Here is a 19,624-nt window from a genome sequence, read left to right as displayed (position 1 = left end):
CTTTTCTTAATATACGCAAATGATTTAGGGAACAATATAACATCAAAAGTAACATTGTATGCAGATGACATAATTGTTTATAGGGAAATAAATACCATTGAGGATTGTTCAGAATTACAAAGGGACCTTGAGAGTATCCAAAAATGGGTTGAAGAAAATAATATGAAGGTTAATGGACGCAAATCAACTGTTACAACATTTACAAACAGGAGCTTTAAAACTGAATTTGAATATACTTTGGATGAGGTAGTTATCCCAAAAGATGGCAAGTGCAAATACTTAGGTGTAAGATTTGAAAGTAATTTGCACTGGAAGGGTCATGTTGATGACATTGTTGGGAAAGCATACAGATCGTTACATGTCATAATGAGGCTACTTAAAGGATGCAACAAAGAATTTTAAGAGAAAAGTTACTTAAGTATGGTTCGTCCATTATTAGAATATGCAAACAGTGTTTGGGATCCTCACCAAGAATACCTAATAAAAGAAATAGATAGTGTGCAGAGGAAAGCCGCAAGATTTGTACCAGGAGATTTCAGGAGAAAGAGTAGTGTATCAGAAATGTTAAAGAAACTAGGGTGGGAAACTTTAAGTAAGAGAAGGGAGAAAACTAGACTTATAGGATTATATAGAGCCTATACAAGAGAAGACGCATGGGGAGAAATCCGTGAGAGGCTTCAGTTGGAAAATAATTATATCGGCAGGACTGACCACAAATATAAAATTAGAAGGAATTTTAGCAGAAGCGATTGGGGTAAATTTTCATTCAATGGGACGGGTGTGAAGGAGTGGAACAGTTTACCAGGGGTAGTGTTTGATCCTTTTCCAAAATCTGTACAGATATTCAAAAAGAGAATAAACAGCAACAGAGAAAACAAATGAAATGTTAGAGGGCATTCGACCAGTGCAGGATATTGCAAATAAAAAATTAGTGTGAATAAATTAATTCCATCCCCTGGTTTAAGGAGTTTGGACAGCCAAAGTAGGGGACTGCCTGTAGGGGTGAAGTACAGTGCGGACTTCGAGGGCCCTGGGACCGCTACGGTAGCTGTGAAGGCCCTTCAGGAACTCTGAAAAGTGGTGGTAAAAGGGGCTCTGGTTAAGACGCAGCAGGTCATTATGCTACTTAGTTTCCAGAATGCGTTAAAAAATAAAAGTAAATAAATGCAATGTAAAGTTTAATCTTATACAAGTTTCATAGTATCATTTGAAGTAATTCCATATACTGTATATCAGTTGACTATATTTGTAAGTAGTACAGGAGATATTATATGTAGAATTTTGTAAAACAATGTAAATTTATTAAGGATGAGCTGTGTGGCGGACAAATGGTTCAGGGAGGTAAGAAAGGATCTCAGACAGGTGAGACTAATTTCGGAAGACATCTCAAACCGAACAAAGTTTAGGTCAGTGATCGACAGATTTCAGGGATTCCATGACGAACCAAAACTTAACCGTGAGTGGACGGACGAAAGAAGACAGGCTGCCAGAGAGTGGATGCTGAAGTTCTGGGCTGTGAGGAAGGCTTCCAGAAACATGTAATTGTTATCTAACGTGGTCTCTAATGGCCGTAAACGAATATATATATATAATATTGTATTATAGGAAAATTTTCTTCTCTTGTTAATTTAATATTTAGCGCTTGATAATAATGTATTTTAGTGTACCATTTGCCACTGAGGTAGACACCTCATTTGCAAATAAAAGGATTTCAATCATGCAAGGAACACCATGGGTCGCCCTTACTTGCAAGAAGTACCACTATGTTAGGTACACGATAGGTTTGTGATTAGTAGCAACAGAGTGGGATTTATAGTACCCTTGATTAGTAAAACTACATGCAGAACACCACGTGATAGTACGAGTCCCTGTGATTAGTACCCACCATGTCAGGAACACCACATAATAGTACGAGTCCCTGTGATTAGTGCCCCTATGTGAGGAACACGACGTGATAGTACGAGTCCCTATGATTAGTACCCACTACGTCAGGAACACCACGTGATAGTGCGAGTCCGTGTGATTAGTGCAGGTATGTGAGGAACACCACGTGATAGTACGAGTCCCTGTGATTAGTACACCTATGTGAGGAACACCACGTGATAGTACGAGTCCATGTGATTAGTACCCACTACGTCAGGAACACCACGTGATAGTACGAGTCCCTGTGATTAGTGCACCTATGTAAGGAACACCACGTGATAGTACGAGTCCCTGTGATTAGTACCCACTATGTGAGGAACACCACGTGATAGTACGAGTCCATGTGGTTAGTACCCACTATGTGAGGAACACCACGTGATAGTACGAGTCCATGTGGTTAGTACCCACTACGTCAGGAACACCACGTGATAGTGCGAGTCCGTGTGATTAGTGCAGGTATGTGAGGAACACCACGTGATAGTACGAGTCCCTGTGATTAGTACACCTATGTGAGGAACACCACGTGATAGTACGAGTCCATGTGATTAGTACCCACTACGTCAGGAACACCACGTGACAGTACGAGTCCCTGAGATTAGTGCACCTATGTGAGGAACACCACGTGATAGTACGAGTCCCTGTCATTAGTACAGGTATGTGAGGAACACCACGTGATAGTACGAGTCCCTGTGATTAGTACCCACTACGTCAGGAACACCACGTGATAGTACGAGTCCCTGTGATTAGTACCCACTACGTCAGGAACACCACGTGATAGTACGAGTCCCTGTGATTAGTACTCACTACTTCAAGAACACCACGTCATAGTACGAGTCCCTGAGATTAGTGCACCTATGTGAGGAACACCACGTGATAGTACGAGTCCGTGTGATTAGTACCCACCATGTGAGGAACACCACGTGATAGTAAGAGTCCCTGAGATTAGTGCACCTATGTGAGGAACACCACGGGATAGTACGAGTCCGTGTGATTAGTACCAACTACGTCAGGAACACCACGTGATAGTACGAGTCCCTGTCATTAGTACAGGTATGTGAGGAACACCACGTGATAGTACGAGTCCCTGTGATTAGTACCCACTACGTCAGGAACACCACGTGATAGTACGAGTCCCTGTGATTAGTGCACCTATGTGAGGAACACCACGTGATAGTACGAGTCCGTGTGATTAGTACCCACTACGACAGGAACACCACGTGATAGTACGAGTCCCTGTGATTAGTACTCACTACTTCAAGAACACCACGTCATAGTACGAGTCCCTGAGATTAGTGCACCTATGTGAGGAGCACCACGTGATAGTACGAGTCCCTGAGATTAGTACACCTATGTGAGGAACACCACGTGATAGTACGAGACCCTGAGATTAGTGCACCTATGTGAGGAACACCACGTGATAGTACGGGTCCCTGAGATTAGTACACCTATGTGAGGAACACCACGTGATAGTACGAGTCCCTGTGATTAGTGCACCTATGTGAGGAACACCACGTGATAGTACGAGACCGTGTGATTAGTGCACCTATGTGAGGAACACCACGTGATAGTACGAGTCCCTGTGATTAGTACCCACTACGTCAGGAACACCACGTGATAGTACGAGTAACTGTGATTAGTACCCACTCTGTCAGGAACACCACGTGATAGTACGAGTCCCTGTGATTAGTACCCACTACGTCAGGAACACCGCGTGATAGTACGAGTCCCTGTGATTAGTACACCTATGTGAGGAACACCACGTGATAGTACGAGACCCTGTGATTAGAGCACCTATGTGAGGAACACCACGTGATAGTACGAGTCTGTGTGATTAGTACACCTATGTGAGGAACACCACGTGATAGTACGAGACCCTGTGATTAGTACCCACTATGTGAGGAACACCACGTGATAGTACGAGACCCTGTGATTAGTACCCACTATGTGAGGAGCACCACGTGATAGTCCGAGTCCCTGTGATTAGTGCACCTATGTGAGGAACACCATGTGATAGTACGAGTCCGTGTGATTAGTGCACCTATGTGAGGAACACCACGTGGTAGTACGAGTCCCTGTGATTAGTACCCACTACGTCAGGAACACCACCTGATAGTACGAGTCCCTTGATTAGTACCCACTACGTCAGGAACACCACGTGATAGTACGAGTTCCTGAGATTAGTACCCACTACGTCAGGAACACCACGTGATAGTACGAGTCCCTGAGATTAGTACGTACTCTGTCAGGAACACCACGTGATATTACGAGTCCCTGTGATTAGTGCACCTATGTCAGGAACACCACGTGACAGTACGAGTTCCTGATATTAGTACCCACTACGTCAGGAACACCACGTGATAGTACGAGTCCCTGTGATTAGTACCCACTATGTGAGGGACACCACGTGATAGTACGAGTCCCTGTGATTAGTACCCACTATGTGAGGAACACCACATGATAGTACGAGTCCCTGTGATTAGTACACCTATCTCAGGAACACCACGTGACAGTACGAGTTCCTGATATTAGTACCCACTACGTCAGGAACACCACGTGATAGTACGAGTCCCTGTGATTAGTACCCACTATGTGAGGAACACCACGTGATAGTACGAGTCCCTGTGATTAGTACACCTATGTCAGGAACACCACGTGATAGTACGAGTCCCTGTGATTAGTACCCACTACGTCAGGAACACCACGTGATAGTACGAGTCCCTGTGATTAGTACTTACTCTGTCAGGAACACCACGTGATATTACGAGTCCCTGTGATTAGTACACCTATGTGAGGAACACCACGTGATAGTACGAGTCCCTGTGATTAGTACTTACTCTGTCAGGAACACCACGTGATATTACGAGTCCCTGTGATTAGTACACCTATGTGAGGAACACCACGTGATAGTACGAGTCCCTGTGATTAGTACTTACTCTGTCAGGAACACCACGTGATATTACGAGTCCCTGTGATTAGTACCCACTACGTCAGGAACACCACGTGATAGTACGAGTCCCTGTGATTAGTACCCACTATGTGCGGAACACCACGTGATAGTATGAGTCCCTGTGATTAGTACCCACTATGTGAGGGACACCACGTGACAGTACGAGTCCCTGTGATTAGTACACCTATGTGAGGAACACCACGTGATAGTACGATTCCGTGTGATTAGTGCACCTATGTGAGGAACACCACGTGATAGTACGAGTCCGTGTGATTAGAGCACCTATATGAGGAACACCACGTGATAGTACGAGTCCCTGTGATTAGTACACACTGTGTGAGGAACACCACCTGATAGTCCGAGTCCCTGTGATTAGTACCCACTATGTGAGGAACACCGCGTGACAGTACGAGTCCCTGTGATTAGTACCCACTTTGTGAGGAACACCGCGTGACAGTACGAGTCCCTGTGATTAGTGCACCTATGTGAGGAACACCACGTGATAGTCCGAGTCCCTGTGATTAGTACCCACTACGTCAGGAACACCACGTGATAGTACGAGTCCCTGTGATTAGTGCACCTATATGAGGAACACCACGTGATAGTCCGAGTCCCTGTGATTAGTACCCACTACGTCAGGAACACCACGTGATAGTCCGAGTCCCTGTGATTAGTGCACCTATGTGAGGAACACCACGTGATAGTACGAGTCCCTGTGATTAGTGCACCTATGTGAGGAACACCACGTGATATTCCGAGTCCCTGTGATTAGTACCCACTACGTCAGGAACACCACGTGATAGTACGAGTCCCTGTGATTAGTGCCCACTCTGTCAGGAACACCACGTGATAGTACGAGTCCCTGTGATTAGTGCACCTATGTGAGGAACACCACGTGATAGTACGAGTCCCTGTGAATAGTGCACCTATGTGAGGAACACCACGTGATAGTACGAGTAACTGTGATTAGTACCCACTCTGTGGGGAACACCACGTGATAGTACGAGTCCCTGTGATTAGTACCCACTATGTGAGGAGCACCACGTGATAATACGAGTCCCTGTGATTAGTACCCACTATGTGAGGAGCACCACGTGATAATACGAGTCCCTGTGATTAGTGCACCTATGTGAGGAGCACCACGTGATAATCCGAGTCCCTGTGATTAGTACACCTATGTGAGGAATACCACGCGATAGTCAGAGTCCCTGTGATTAGTACCCACTATGTGAGGAGCACCACGTGATAGTACGAGTCCCTGTGATTAGTACCCACTACGTGAGGAATACCACGCGATAGTCAGAGTCCCTGTGATTAGTACCCACTATGTGAGGAGCACCACGTGATAATCCGAGTCCCTGTGATTAGTACACACTATGTGAGGAATACCACGCGATAGTCAGAGTCCCTGTGATTAGTACCCACTATGTGAGGAGCACCACGTGATAGTACGAGTCCCTGTGATTAGTACCCACTATGTGAGGAGCACCACGTGATAGTACGAGTCCCTGTGATTAGTACCCACTACGTCAGGAACACCACGTGATAGTACGAGTCCCTGTGATTAGTACACCTATGTGAGGAACACCACGTGATAGTACGAGTCCCTGTGATTAGTACCCACTACGTCAGGAACACCACGTGATAGTACGAGTCCCTGTGATTAGTACACCTATGTGAGGAACACCACGTGATAGTACGAGACCCTGTGATTAGAGCACCTATGTGAGGAACACCACGTGATAGTACGAGTCCGTGTGATTAGTACACCTATGTGAGGAACACCACGTGATAGTACGAGACCCTGTGATTAGTACCCACTCTGTCAGGAACACCACATGATAGTACTAGTCCCTGTGATTAGTGCCCACTCTGTCAGGAATACCACGTGATAGTCCGAGTCCCTGTGATTAGTGCACCTATGTGAGGAACACCACGTGATAGTACGAGTAACTGTGATTAGTACCCACTATGTGAGGAACACCACGTGATAGTCCGAGTCCCTGTGATTAGTACACCTATGTGAGGAACACCACGTGATAGTACGAGTCCCTGTGATTAGTACCCACTACGTCAGGAACACCACGTGATAGTACGAGTCCCTTGATTAGTACCCACTACGTCAGGAACACCACGTGATAGTACGAGTCCGTGTGATTAGTACCCACTACGTCAGGAACACCACGTGATAGTACGAGTCCCTGTGAATAGTACCCGCTCTGTCAGGAACACCACGTGATAGTACGAGTCCCTGTGATTAGTACCCACTACGTCAGGAACACCACGTGATAGTACGAGTCCCTGTGAATAGTGCACCTATGTGAGGAACACCACGTGATAGTACGAGTCCGTGTGATTAGTGCACCTATGTCAGGAACACCACGTGATGGTACGAGTCCGTGTGATTAGTACCCACTCTGTCAGGAACACCACGTGATAGTACGAGTCCCTGTGATTAGTACCCACTCTGTGGGGAACACCACGTGATAGTACGAGTCCCTGTGATTAGTACACACTATGTGAGGAACGCCACGTGATAGTACGAGTCCCTCTGATTAGTACCCACTATGTGAGGAATACCACGCGATAGTCAGAGTCCCTGTGATTAGTACCCACTATGCGGGGAACACCACGTGATAGTACGAGTCCCTGTGACTAGTACCCACTATGTGAGGAATACCACGTGATAGTACGAGTCCCTGTGATTAGTACTCACTATGTTAGGAACGCCACGTGATAGTACGAATCCGTGCGATTAGTGCACATATGTGAGGAACACCACGTGATAGTACGAGTCCCTGTGATTAGTGCACCTATGTGACGAACACCACGTGATAGTACGAGTCACTGTGATTAGTACCCACTACGTCAGGAACACCACGTGATAGTACGAGTCCCTGTGAATAGTGCACCTATGTGACGAACACCACGTGATAGTACGAGTCACTGTGATTAGTACCCACTACGTCAGGAACACCACGTGATAGTACGAGTCCCTGTGAATAGTGCACCTATGTGAGGAACACCACGTGATAGTACGAGTCCCTGTGAATAGTGCACCTATGTGACGAACACCACGTGATAGTACGAGTCACTGTGATTAGTACCCACTACGTCAGGAACACCACGTGATAGTACGAGTCCCTGTGAATAGTGCACCTATGTGACGAACACCACGAAATAGTACGAGTCCCTGTGATTAGTACCCACTATGGGAGGAACACCACGTGATAGTACGAGTCCCTGTGAATAGTGCACCTATGTGACGAACACCACGTGATAGTACGAGTCACTGTGATTAGTACCCACTACGTCAGGAACACCACGTGATAGTACGAGTCCCTGTGAATAGTGCACCTATGTGAGGAACACCACGTAATAGTACGAGTCCCTGTGATTAGTACCCACTATGGGAGGAACACCACGTGATAGTACGAGTCCGTGTGATTAGTGCACCTATGTCAGGTACACCACGTGATGGTACGAGTCCGTGTGATTAGTACCCACCATGTGAGGAACACCACGTGATAGTACGAGTCCCTGTGATTAGTACCCACTCTGTGGGGAACACCACGTGATAGTACGAGTCCCTGTGATTAGTACACACTATGTGAGGAACGCCACGTGATAGTACGAGTCCCTCTGATTAGAGCACCTATGTGAGGAACACCACGTGATAGTACGAGTCCCTCTGATTAGAGCACCTATGTGAGGAATACCACGCGATAGTCAGAGTCCCTGTGATTAGTACCCACTATGCGAGGAACACCACGTGATAGTACGAGTCCCTGTGACTAGTACCCACTATGTGAGGAATACCACGTGATAGTACGAGTCCCTGTGATTAGTACCCACTATGTGAGGAACACCACGTGATAGTACGAGTCCCTGTGATTAGTACTCACTATGTTAGGAACGCCACGTGATAGTACGAGTCCCTGTGATTAGTGCACCTATGTGAGGAACACCACGTGATAGTACGAGTCCCTGTGATTAGTGCACCTATGTGAGGAACACCACGTGATAGTACGAATCCGTGCGATTAGTGCACATATGTGAGGAACACCACGTGATAGTACGAGTCCCTGTGATTAGTGCACCTATGTGAGGAACACCACGTGATACTACGAATCCCTGGGATTAGTACACCTATGTGAGGAACACCACGTGATAGTACGAATCCGTGCGATTAGTGCACATATGTGAGGAACACCACGTGGTAGTACGAGTCCCTGTGATTAGTGCACCTATGTGAGGAACACCACGTGATACTACGAATCCCTGGGATTAGTACACCTATGTGAGGAACACCACGTGTTAGTACGAGTCCCTGTGATTAGTACCCACTACGTGAGGCACACCACATGATAGTACGAGTCCCTGTGATTAGTGCACCTATGTGAATTGAATTGAATTTGAATTGAATTGAATTTATTGATCATGATTTACATGCCACTGAGACTGAAAAGTCCCTTTATGCAGCGTCTTCTTATAATACAATGCAGATTTATGAAAACAGCAACTACATTTTTATAATATTAAGGTATTAAACTAAACAAGAAACTTAAAAAAAATGAAAATACAGATACCAAAACCAGTAAGGTTAAGACATACATTATATAATAAGTAAGAAAGTAAATCATTAAGCCCTTCTGTTATTTTGGACTACATGGGTTTAAAGGATATAAAGCTAAAGCAGAGAAACAATTTTCTTCGAAATATACATATTCCTGATTGTTCGACACAAGAATGCCTGATCTCAGCCTCTTGCGTACTCCTCCAGAAAGGTAGATGTTAAGAACTGCTTTAGTTGGGTACAGTTAGTGTTACTTGCGAAACGGTGAAGATTAAAGACGTTAAAGATTCGTGATGCAGTGCAAACAAAGGATTTGTTAAATTTAGTGGTACGATGAAGGGGAATTTGAAGGGTGGTTTTTGTAAACCTATTATCTCTGTTATGTACCGACTCCATAGGTTTAAGTGCATTATAAAGGTAGGATGGTGTCTTCAGTTTGAGAATTTTCTGCGTAGCAACAGCTACTGAGATATCCCGACGTTCATGGAGTTTCAACCATTGTAGCTGTATGTAATAGGGTGTTATGTGTTCATCACGCCTGGCATTTGTAACGTAACGAACACATGCGTTTTGTACCCTCTGTAGTTTTATGTTCAAATTTTCAGATAAGTCGTTGTATAGACTGAACCATAGTCAATTATTGGAAATATAAGTCTTTGAACAAGTAGTTTTCGCATGAAAGGTGGTGTACATGACACGTTACGTTTCAAAATATGCATGGATGACGCAACTTTTCGGATTACATTTGACGTATGATCAGACCAGGATAAGGTTCTGTCGAAAATTAGACCTAGATTGTTAACGGTGTCACTATAATGAATATCTGTCTCTAGAATTTTTATTGCTGGGAGGGATTTGAGGTCAACAGTTTTCAGGAGTTTTGTGTAACCTATGCAAATAAGCTGGGTCTTAGCCACATTTAATTGGAGGTTATGATTTGCGCTCCATTCAATCAATCGAGAGATGTCATGGTTAAAATGCGTTATAGAAGAAGATGCGTTAGTGGGACAAAAGTGGAAGTAAGCTTGTAAGTCATCCGCATACATGTGAAAGCTACTGCTTTTAAGGACTTCAGATATGTCATTAATATAAATAGAAAAACATAAAGGACCGAGGACTGATCCTTGTGGTACGCCACAGTTTACTGATTCCCAGCTAGAGAATCGACCGTCAACGAACGTGACTCTTTGTGATCTATTTGACAGATATGATTCAAACCACGACAGAGCACTCTGGGAGAAGCCAATTGACTTCAGCTTAGCAAGAAACAACTCATGATTAACAGAGTCAAATGCCTTAGAGAAATCAAAGAGACATAAGATAGTAAGCTGCCTCTTATCGGTGGCAGCGCGTATATCATCTGTAACCTTCAGAAGAGCAGTAGTAGTACTATGGCCCTTCTTGAAGCCAGATTGGTTGGGATTTAGAATGTTGTATTTAGACAAATATTCACATATCTGCTCATGAACAATTTTTTCTAGTGCCTTACTAAGTGCACAGAGGATGTTGATAGGCCTAAAATCACTACAGACTGTTGGTATTTTCTTTTTGGGCACAGGACGTACATTGGCACGCTTCCACTCTGAGGGATAAACTCCATTCTGTAGAGAGAAGTTCAATAAGTGCACAAGGGCAGGAAGAAATATGTCCATGCAGGTAGAAATCATGGATATTGGAATATTATCTGGACCTTTAGCTTTAGTTCGTATTGATCTGACTGCTTTTTCTACCTGTGAAGGGTGTACGTACATGAAATAGAATTTATCTCTGTTACTTGGAGTGAGATGTCTATAATGTTTGGCAGTCTCTGATACTTTCGGAGAGTTGGAGTTAGAGACTGGTGTCATATAATATTCACTTAATTCAGATGGAGTAACAGGCATCTGGCTATCTAGAGAGTGACTGACTCCAATACCAAGAGATTTTGCAGCACGCCAAGAAGCTGAGGTGCTCTTACAATTACGGAAGATGTTGTACGTATACTTCACTTTAGTGTTCCTAATTACTTGTTTTGTCTCTTTACGTAAGATCCTGAATTGCTCGTAATCATCTGGAAGTTTAGTTTTAATAAATTTCTTCCTAGCTCTATCCCGTTTGCTTATCAATTCCTTAATACGCTTATTGAACCATGGTGATGACCGCTGTTTTACGAGAATTCTTTTTTGTGGCGCATGCTTGTCATAGAGTAAAAGTACAAAGCTGTTGAAGAGAGATACTTTTTGATCTACGTCATTAGACTGAAAAAACATATACCAGGGTAGTAATTCAGCGTCAGCACGAAAATTGTTCACGTCAAATTTACTGAAGTCTCGAACAAGAATAGTTTTAGGAATTTGTTTTGGCGTGGATAAAGTGAATACAGCATACAGCAAGTCATGACCAGAAAAACCGGCAGCTGGTTCCTGTCCGTATTCTACTACCAACTCATTGCAGTTCGATGAGATTATGTCGAGAGTGCTATCGGAAGTGGCAGTATGAAAGGTTGGATTGAATGGAAGGCAGTCGAGGTTACAAGCGTTGAGCACATCACGTATTTTTTCGCTTTCAAACGCCCCAGTTCCGAACCGAGCATTAACATCGCCCACAACGGATATATATTTATAATTCATAACATGAGAATACATATCATTCAGGAATGTATCCATGAACCCTACTTTTGGTGGACGATATATACAAGCGAAAAGAATTTTAGTATCTGAAAGGGCTATATCAAGGATTATGTACTCAGGTTTCTTACTGTACTCTCCAGGAGATTTACTAAGTACACTACATTTTATGCTATTCTTCAAATAAACTGCAACACCACCAGCGGCTCTGTTTAATCTGTCGTTACGGAAAATATTATACCCATCGAGACAGATGGCAGAATCTGGTACTGAAGGTTTAAGAAATGTTTCACTGACTGCGATAATATCAAACGAACTCTTGCCAAAAATGTGCCGGAACTCAGATATATGGGAGGAGTCGACAAGAGACTGAGAATTGATATGAATGACCTTAAGATTTCTTGTGTTTCTCACACTAACATCGTATAGTAAATGAGATAAGACACACTCATTACTTGTCATGTGTACAATATGGTACATAGGGTTCAATAGTTCAATAGCAAATCGTACAAAGAAGTACGATGATTTTAGTAGCCTATACACCATGTGATAGTACGAGTCCCTGTGATTAGTACCCACTATGGGAGGAACACCACGTGATAGTACGAGTCCCTGTGATTAGTACCCACTATGTGAGGAACACCACGTGATAGTACGAGTCCCTGTGATTAGTACACCTATGGGAGGAACACCACGTGATAGTGCGAGTCCCTGTGATTAGTACACCTATGTGAGGAACACCACGTGATAGTACGAGTCCCTGTGATTAGTACCCACTATGTGAGGAACACCACGTGATAGTACGAGTCCCTGTGATTAGTACACCTATGTGAGGAACACCACGTGATAGTCCGAGTCCCTGTGATTAGAGCACCTATGTGAGGAACACCACGTGATAGTACGAGTCCCTGTCATTAGTACCCACTATGTGAGGAACACCACGTGATAGTACGAGTCCCTGTGATTAGTACACCTATGGGAGGAACACCACGTGATAGTGCGAGTCCCTGTGATTAGTACACCTATGTGAGGAACACCACGTGATAGTACGAGTCCCTGTGATTAGTACCCACTATATGAGGAACACCACGTGATAGTCCGAGTCCCTGTGATTAGTACACCTATGTGAGGAACACCACGTGATAGTACGAGACCCTGTGATTAGTACCCACTCTGTGAGGAACACCACATGATAGTACGAGTCCCTGTGATTAGTACCCACTCTGTGAGGAACACCACATGATAGTACGAGTCCCTGTGATTAGTACCCACTCTGTCAGGAACACCACGTGATAGTACGAGACCCTGTGATTAGTACCCACTCTGTCAGGAACACCACATGATAGTACGAGTCCCTGTGATTAGTGCCCACTCTGTCAGGAACACCACGTGATAGTACGAGTCCCTGTGATTAGTACCCACTATGTGAGGAACACCACGTGATAGTCCGAGTCCCTGTGATTAGTACCCACTATGTGAGGAGCACCACGTGATAGTCCGAGTCCCTGTGATTAGTGCACCTATGTGAGGAACACCACGTGATAGTACGAGTAACTGTGATTAGAGCACCTATGTGAGGAACACCACGTGATAGTACGAGTCCCTGTGATTAGTGCCCACTATGTGAGGAACACCACGTGATAGTCCGAGTCCCTGTGATTAGAGCACCTATGTGAGGAACACCACGTGATAGTACGAGTAACTGTGATTAGTACCCACTATGTGAGGAGCACCACGTGATAGTCCGAGTCCCTGTGATTAGAGCACCTATGTGAGGAACACCACGTGATAGTACGAGTAACTGTGATTAGTACCCACTATGTGAGGAGCACCACGTGATAGTCCGAGTCCCTGTGATTAGTGCACCTATGTGAGGAACACCACGTGATAGTACGAGTCCCTGTGATTAGTACCCACTACGTCAGGAACACCACGTGATAGTACGAGTCCCTGTGATTAGAGCACCTATGTGAGGAACACCACGTGATAGTACGAGTCCCTGTGATTAGTACCCAATATTTGAGGAACACCACGTGATAGTCCGAGTCCCTGTGATTAGTACCCACTATGTGAGGAGCACCACGTGATAGTACGAGTCCCTGTGATTAGTACACCTATGTGAGGAACACCACGTGATAGTACGAGTCCCTGTGATTAGTACCCAATATTTGAGGAACACCACGTGATAGTACGAGTCCCTGTGATTAGTACACCATGTGAGGAACACCACGTGATAGTACGAGTCCCTGTGATTAGTGCACCTATGTGAGGAACACCACGTGGTAGTACGAGTCCGTGTGATTAGTACACCTATGTGAGGAACACCACGTGATAGTACGAGTCCCTGTGATTAGTACCCACTACGTCAGGAACACCACGTGATAGTCCGAGTCCGTGTGATTAGTACACCTATGTGAGGAACACCACGTGATAGTACGAGACCGTGTGATTAGTGCACCTATGTGAGGAACACCACGTGATAGTACGAGTCCCTGTGATTAGTACCCACTACGTCAGGAACACCACGTGATAGTACGAGTAACTGTGATTAGTACCCACTCTGTGAGGAACACCACGTGATAGTACGAGTCCGTGTGATTAGTGCACCTATGTGAGGAACACCACGTGATAGTACGAGTCCCTGTGATTAGTGCACCTGTGTGAGGAACACCACGTGATAGTACGAGTCCCTGTGATTAGTACCCACTACGTCAGGAACACCGCGTGATAGTACGAGTCACTGTGATTAGTACCCACTATGTGAGGAGCACCACGTGATAGTACGAGTCCCTGTGATTAGTACCCACTGTGTGAGGAACACCACGTGATAGTACGAGTCCCTGTGATTAGTACCCACTACGTCAGGAACACCACGTGATAGTACGAGTCCCTGTGATTAGTACCCACTACGTCAGGAACACCACGTGATAGTACGAGTCCCTGTGATTAGTGCACCTGTGTGAGGAACACCACGTGATAGTACGAGTCCCTGTGATTAGTACCCACTACGTCAGGAACACCACCTGATAGTCCGAGTCACTGTGATTAGTACCCACTGTGTGAGGAACACCACGTGATAGTACGAGTCCCTGTGATTAGTACCCACCATGTGAGGAACACCACGTGATAGTACGAGTCCCTGTGATTAGTACCCACTACGTCAGGAACACCACCTGATAGTCCGAGTCACTGTGATTAGTACCCACTATGTGAGGAGCACCACGTGATAGTACGAGTCCCTGTGATTAGTACCCACTACGTCAGGAACACCACCTGATAGTCCGAGTCACTGTGATTAGTACCCACTATGTGAGGAACACCACGTGATAGTACGAGTCCCTGTGATTAGTACCCACTACGTCAGGAACACCACGTGATAGTACGAGTCCCTGTGATTAGTGCACCTATGTGAGGAACACCACGTGATAGTACGAGTCCCTGTGATTAGTACCCACTACGTCAGGAACACCACGTGATAGTACGAGTCCCTGTGATTAGTACCCACTCTGTCAGGAACACCACGTGTTAGTACGAGTCCCTGTGATTAGTACCCACTATGTGAGGAACACCACGTGATAGTACGAGTCCCTGTGATTAGTACACCTATGTGAGGAACACCACGTGATAGTACGTGTCCCTGTGATTAGAGCACCTATGGGAGGAACACCACGTGATAGTACGAGTAACTGTGATTAGTACCCACTCTGTCAGGAACACCACGTGTTAGTACGAGTCCCTGTGATTAGTACCCACTACGTCAGGAACACCACGTGATAGTACGTGTCCCTGTGATTAGTACCCACTATGTGAGGAACACCACGTGATAGTACGAGTCCCTGTGATTAGTACACCTATGTGAGGAACACCACGTGATAGTACGAGTCCCTGTGATTAGTACCCAATATGTGAGGAACACCACGTAATAGTACGAGTCCTTGTGATTAGTACCCACTATGTGAGGAACACCACGTAATAGTACGAGTCCCTGTGATTAGTACCCACTATGTGAGGAACACCACGTAATAGTACGAGTCCCTGTGATTAGTACCCACTATGTGAGGAACACCACGTAATAGTACGAGTCCCTGTGATTAGTACCCACTATGTGAGGAACACCACGTAATAGTACGAGTCCCTGTGATTAGTACCTAATATGTGAGGAACACCACGTAATAGTACGAGTCCCTGTGATTAGTACCCACTATGTGAGGAACACCACGTAATAGTACGAGTCCCTGTGATTAGTACCCACTATGTGAGGAACACCACGTAATAGTACGAGTCCCTGTGATTAGTACCCACTATGTGAGGAACACCACGTAATAGTACGAGTCCCTGTGATTAGTACCTAATATGTGAGGAACACCACGTAATAGTACGAGTCCCTGTGATTAGTACCCACTATGTGAGGAACACCACGTAATAGTACGAGTCCCTGTGATTAGTACCCACTATGTGAGGAACACCACGTGATAGTACGAGTCCCTGTTCGTGGTTCACGGAAAAAGCGATGGAACAGCGATCGGTTTTAATCTTGATCTCTCACCTTTAAGTACAAACGCATAAATTCGGTGGCTGTTATCAAAATGCCTAATCAGTTTGTAGGTACAAATAGGAATTATTCCCCTTCGTAAGTCGCACTTACCCAACAAAGTTTTCGTGAAGTCACCGCGTTGAAATTAACGGAAACACACTTTATTATTTTCGGTCAGATTCTTCTCACCGAAAAATTTCCTTCTAAAGCATGTAACAATTTCTTCCTCTTTTCTTTATTTTGTGGAAACTGGTGAAACAAAAATGAGCTTCCCCGATTTTTCAAAGAGGAACACTGCAATAGCTCGGTCTAGTCACCAAAATCTATATATATAAAATAAGAATTTTGTCTGTACATTGCTCAGAATTTGAAAAGAATGGTATTTCTGTATCGGTCATGTCCACAGCAACAAGGAAATGCAATTTTTACTTTTCCGTAATTTCTGTCTGTCTGTCTGTCTGTCTGTCTGTCTGTCTGTCTGTCTGTCTGTCTGTCTGTCTGTCTGTCTGTCTGTCTGTCTGTCTGTCTGTCTGTCTGTCTGTCTGTCTGTCTGTCTGTCTGTCTGTACACGCACCACTAAAAAACGGCTAAAGAGAATTTAATGAAAATCGGTATGCAGTCGGGGAATAACTCGCTACAATCTACGCTATAAATAATTTTATTCACGCTGAGTGAAATGGTAGTTCAGTGAAAGGCCTAAAATGTAATTCTCAAATATGTATATTATCAGTGGTCGTATCGATAAGTACTACATCACGAAAGATATATAGAATTAAATTTCCGACCATTTATGTGTTATACACTTTTACCGTACCGGCTATGATAACACAGATATTCATGAAGTTGTATTTTTATTGCTAAGTCCATATCAACGCCGACCCACGAGAAAATGGGTTAACAGAATTTAACGAAAATCTGTATATAGAGTCGGGGAATAAGAAACTACAGTCTAAGCTGTAAATAATTTTATTCACCCTGGATGAAATTGTAGTTTAGGGGAAGGCGCCTAAAATGTAACTTTTAAATACCTATGTTATTGGTCCTATCGAAAAGGACTACATAACAAAAGTTATAGAGAAAACAATTTCCGGTTATTTATGTTTTATTCAGTTTTAACATACCGACTATGATAAGAGCGGTATTTCAGAGTCGGAAAAAAACTAAATGTGGAGGCCTGCAATATCGAAAACTTATAATATTGATCAACGATAACATTACATTGACCATTGTTTGTTGTGATGTTCTTTGTCTCTTATGCTGCCTCTCAACTCCGATAGATGGGATTACTGCTGCGTACCGAATATAATAGCCTGACGGAATATTGGCGGGAAATAGATGGGGAGTTATAAAACTTTCTTTAGCATGCCATTCCTCTGGTTCATACATTTTCTGATGCAGCTGGTACATAACACACTGATTCATAGTAATCCAGATATTCGATCCCTACTCTGACGCACTGTTTGAGTGAGCAGTCGGCTTACTTAAGGCAGAGGCTCACTTAGTAGAGTAGTAGTAGTAGTAGTATGGCCTGGTCTAGAATCACAATTAGTGCTATTCCAAATTATAGCAACACAATTCACTAAATAACTAAAAATTCAACCCTGAAAAGAGCCGTTTCTTAAGAAAAGCTTCTTCCTCTTCACGTTTATTAAATTCATTTTATTCCAAATTAGCAGTGAAGAGGTTTCTCATCTGGCTTGGAGGAAAAATTTGCTCAAAGTCAGATTTTTCCGCCGCCAGTGTAGTGAATTGATACATTCCGACTCATCGCGTACTCCTAGGAGACAGATCAGTAAAAGGGTTTAGTTTTTGCCCTGGGAGTCGCCACTATTCGACCCCCTCCCCGCCGAAAAGGGACGAAGAGTGTTCACGCCTCACCGCAGTCTGCGGCTTGGTCATTCCAGCTCTGGAACTATGGCAGCTTAGTCCTGTTCGTTAAAAGTGAGAAAATGTGTGGTTTTTCATTTGATCGAATATTTCATATGAAAGCATTCCTATTAATCACGCCATTCCTACTGACGTCATTGTTATGTTCATTTCAGTTGGGAAAACCACTAAGGCAGTCTTTCGGAGGTTGTACAAAGGCAGGTGGAGAGAGAGTGTCTACAATTATAATGAAAGCTCCCCAACCTGATTGTGACTGAATATGCAAGTGGATCTACCATTACAGTGAAAATTCCTTAACTCAGCCTTCATATGGGAAAAGACGTTTGGTGACTTCCCCGTCGCGTTTCTAGGGCAACGTTAAGAGCTGTGCAATTTCATACAATCTTACTCACAACATGTACACTACCTAGCCTAGAATTCTGTATACATTGTAGAATTCCGTAGCGAAGCACGGGTACATCGGCTAGTAACTTATAAATCCGTGGATATTTAGCGCTACGAGTACACAGAAGACAAATGAAGAGCGCATTGCGCTTACCCAGTGCAACAGCAGTGCGCTCTACCGGTGCTAGTTCCGTGTATGGCCAGCTATTGAATGCATTTACTGATTTGTGTTATTCTTCGTACCATTTAACGATGAGCGTGTATTTAGCATCATCGTGATGTAGACACAATGGGTGAAGTATTTCAAAGTCGAAAACGCCTACTTTCCTCTCGGCCTTCGCCTGACAGATAGGTACAGTGTTGCCTGGCGTATGTACTGGCTTGAACTGTAGATGGCTGTGGCTATGCTGAACAGAGGGTGTGTGGAGGAATGTAAAAATCGGAAGGGATAGGCAAGGAAGAGAGAAAGAAGCGACCGTGGCCGTAACTTATGCACCCTACGGCATTTACCTGGAGAAGAAGTGAGAAACCTCGGAAAACCACTTCGAGGTGGAAATCGAACACCCCCACCTCTACTCAGTTGACCTCCCGAGGCTGAGTGAACCTCGTTCCCACCCTCGTATGACTTTTCGAATTTCGTGGCCGGGATGGTTATGGAAGTAAGGAGAAATTGAAGGAACTTACTAGGAAATTCAATCTCGCAAAGAAGTCAGCTAAGGATAACATGATGGCTAGCATAATTGGTGGTCATACAAATTTTTTTGAAA

The sequence above is a fragment of the Anabrus simplex genome, chromosome 6 (genome assembly GCF_040414725.1).
Source record: "Anabrus simplex isolate iqAnaSimp1 chromosome 6, ASM4041472v1, whole genome shotgun sequence".
Classification (NCBI taxonomy): Eukaryota; Metazoa; Arthropoda; class Insecta; order Orthoptera; family Tettigoniidae; genus Anabrus; species Anabrus simplex.
Note: the sequence above shows the minus strand (reverse complement) of the source record.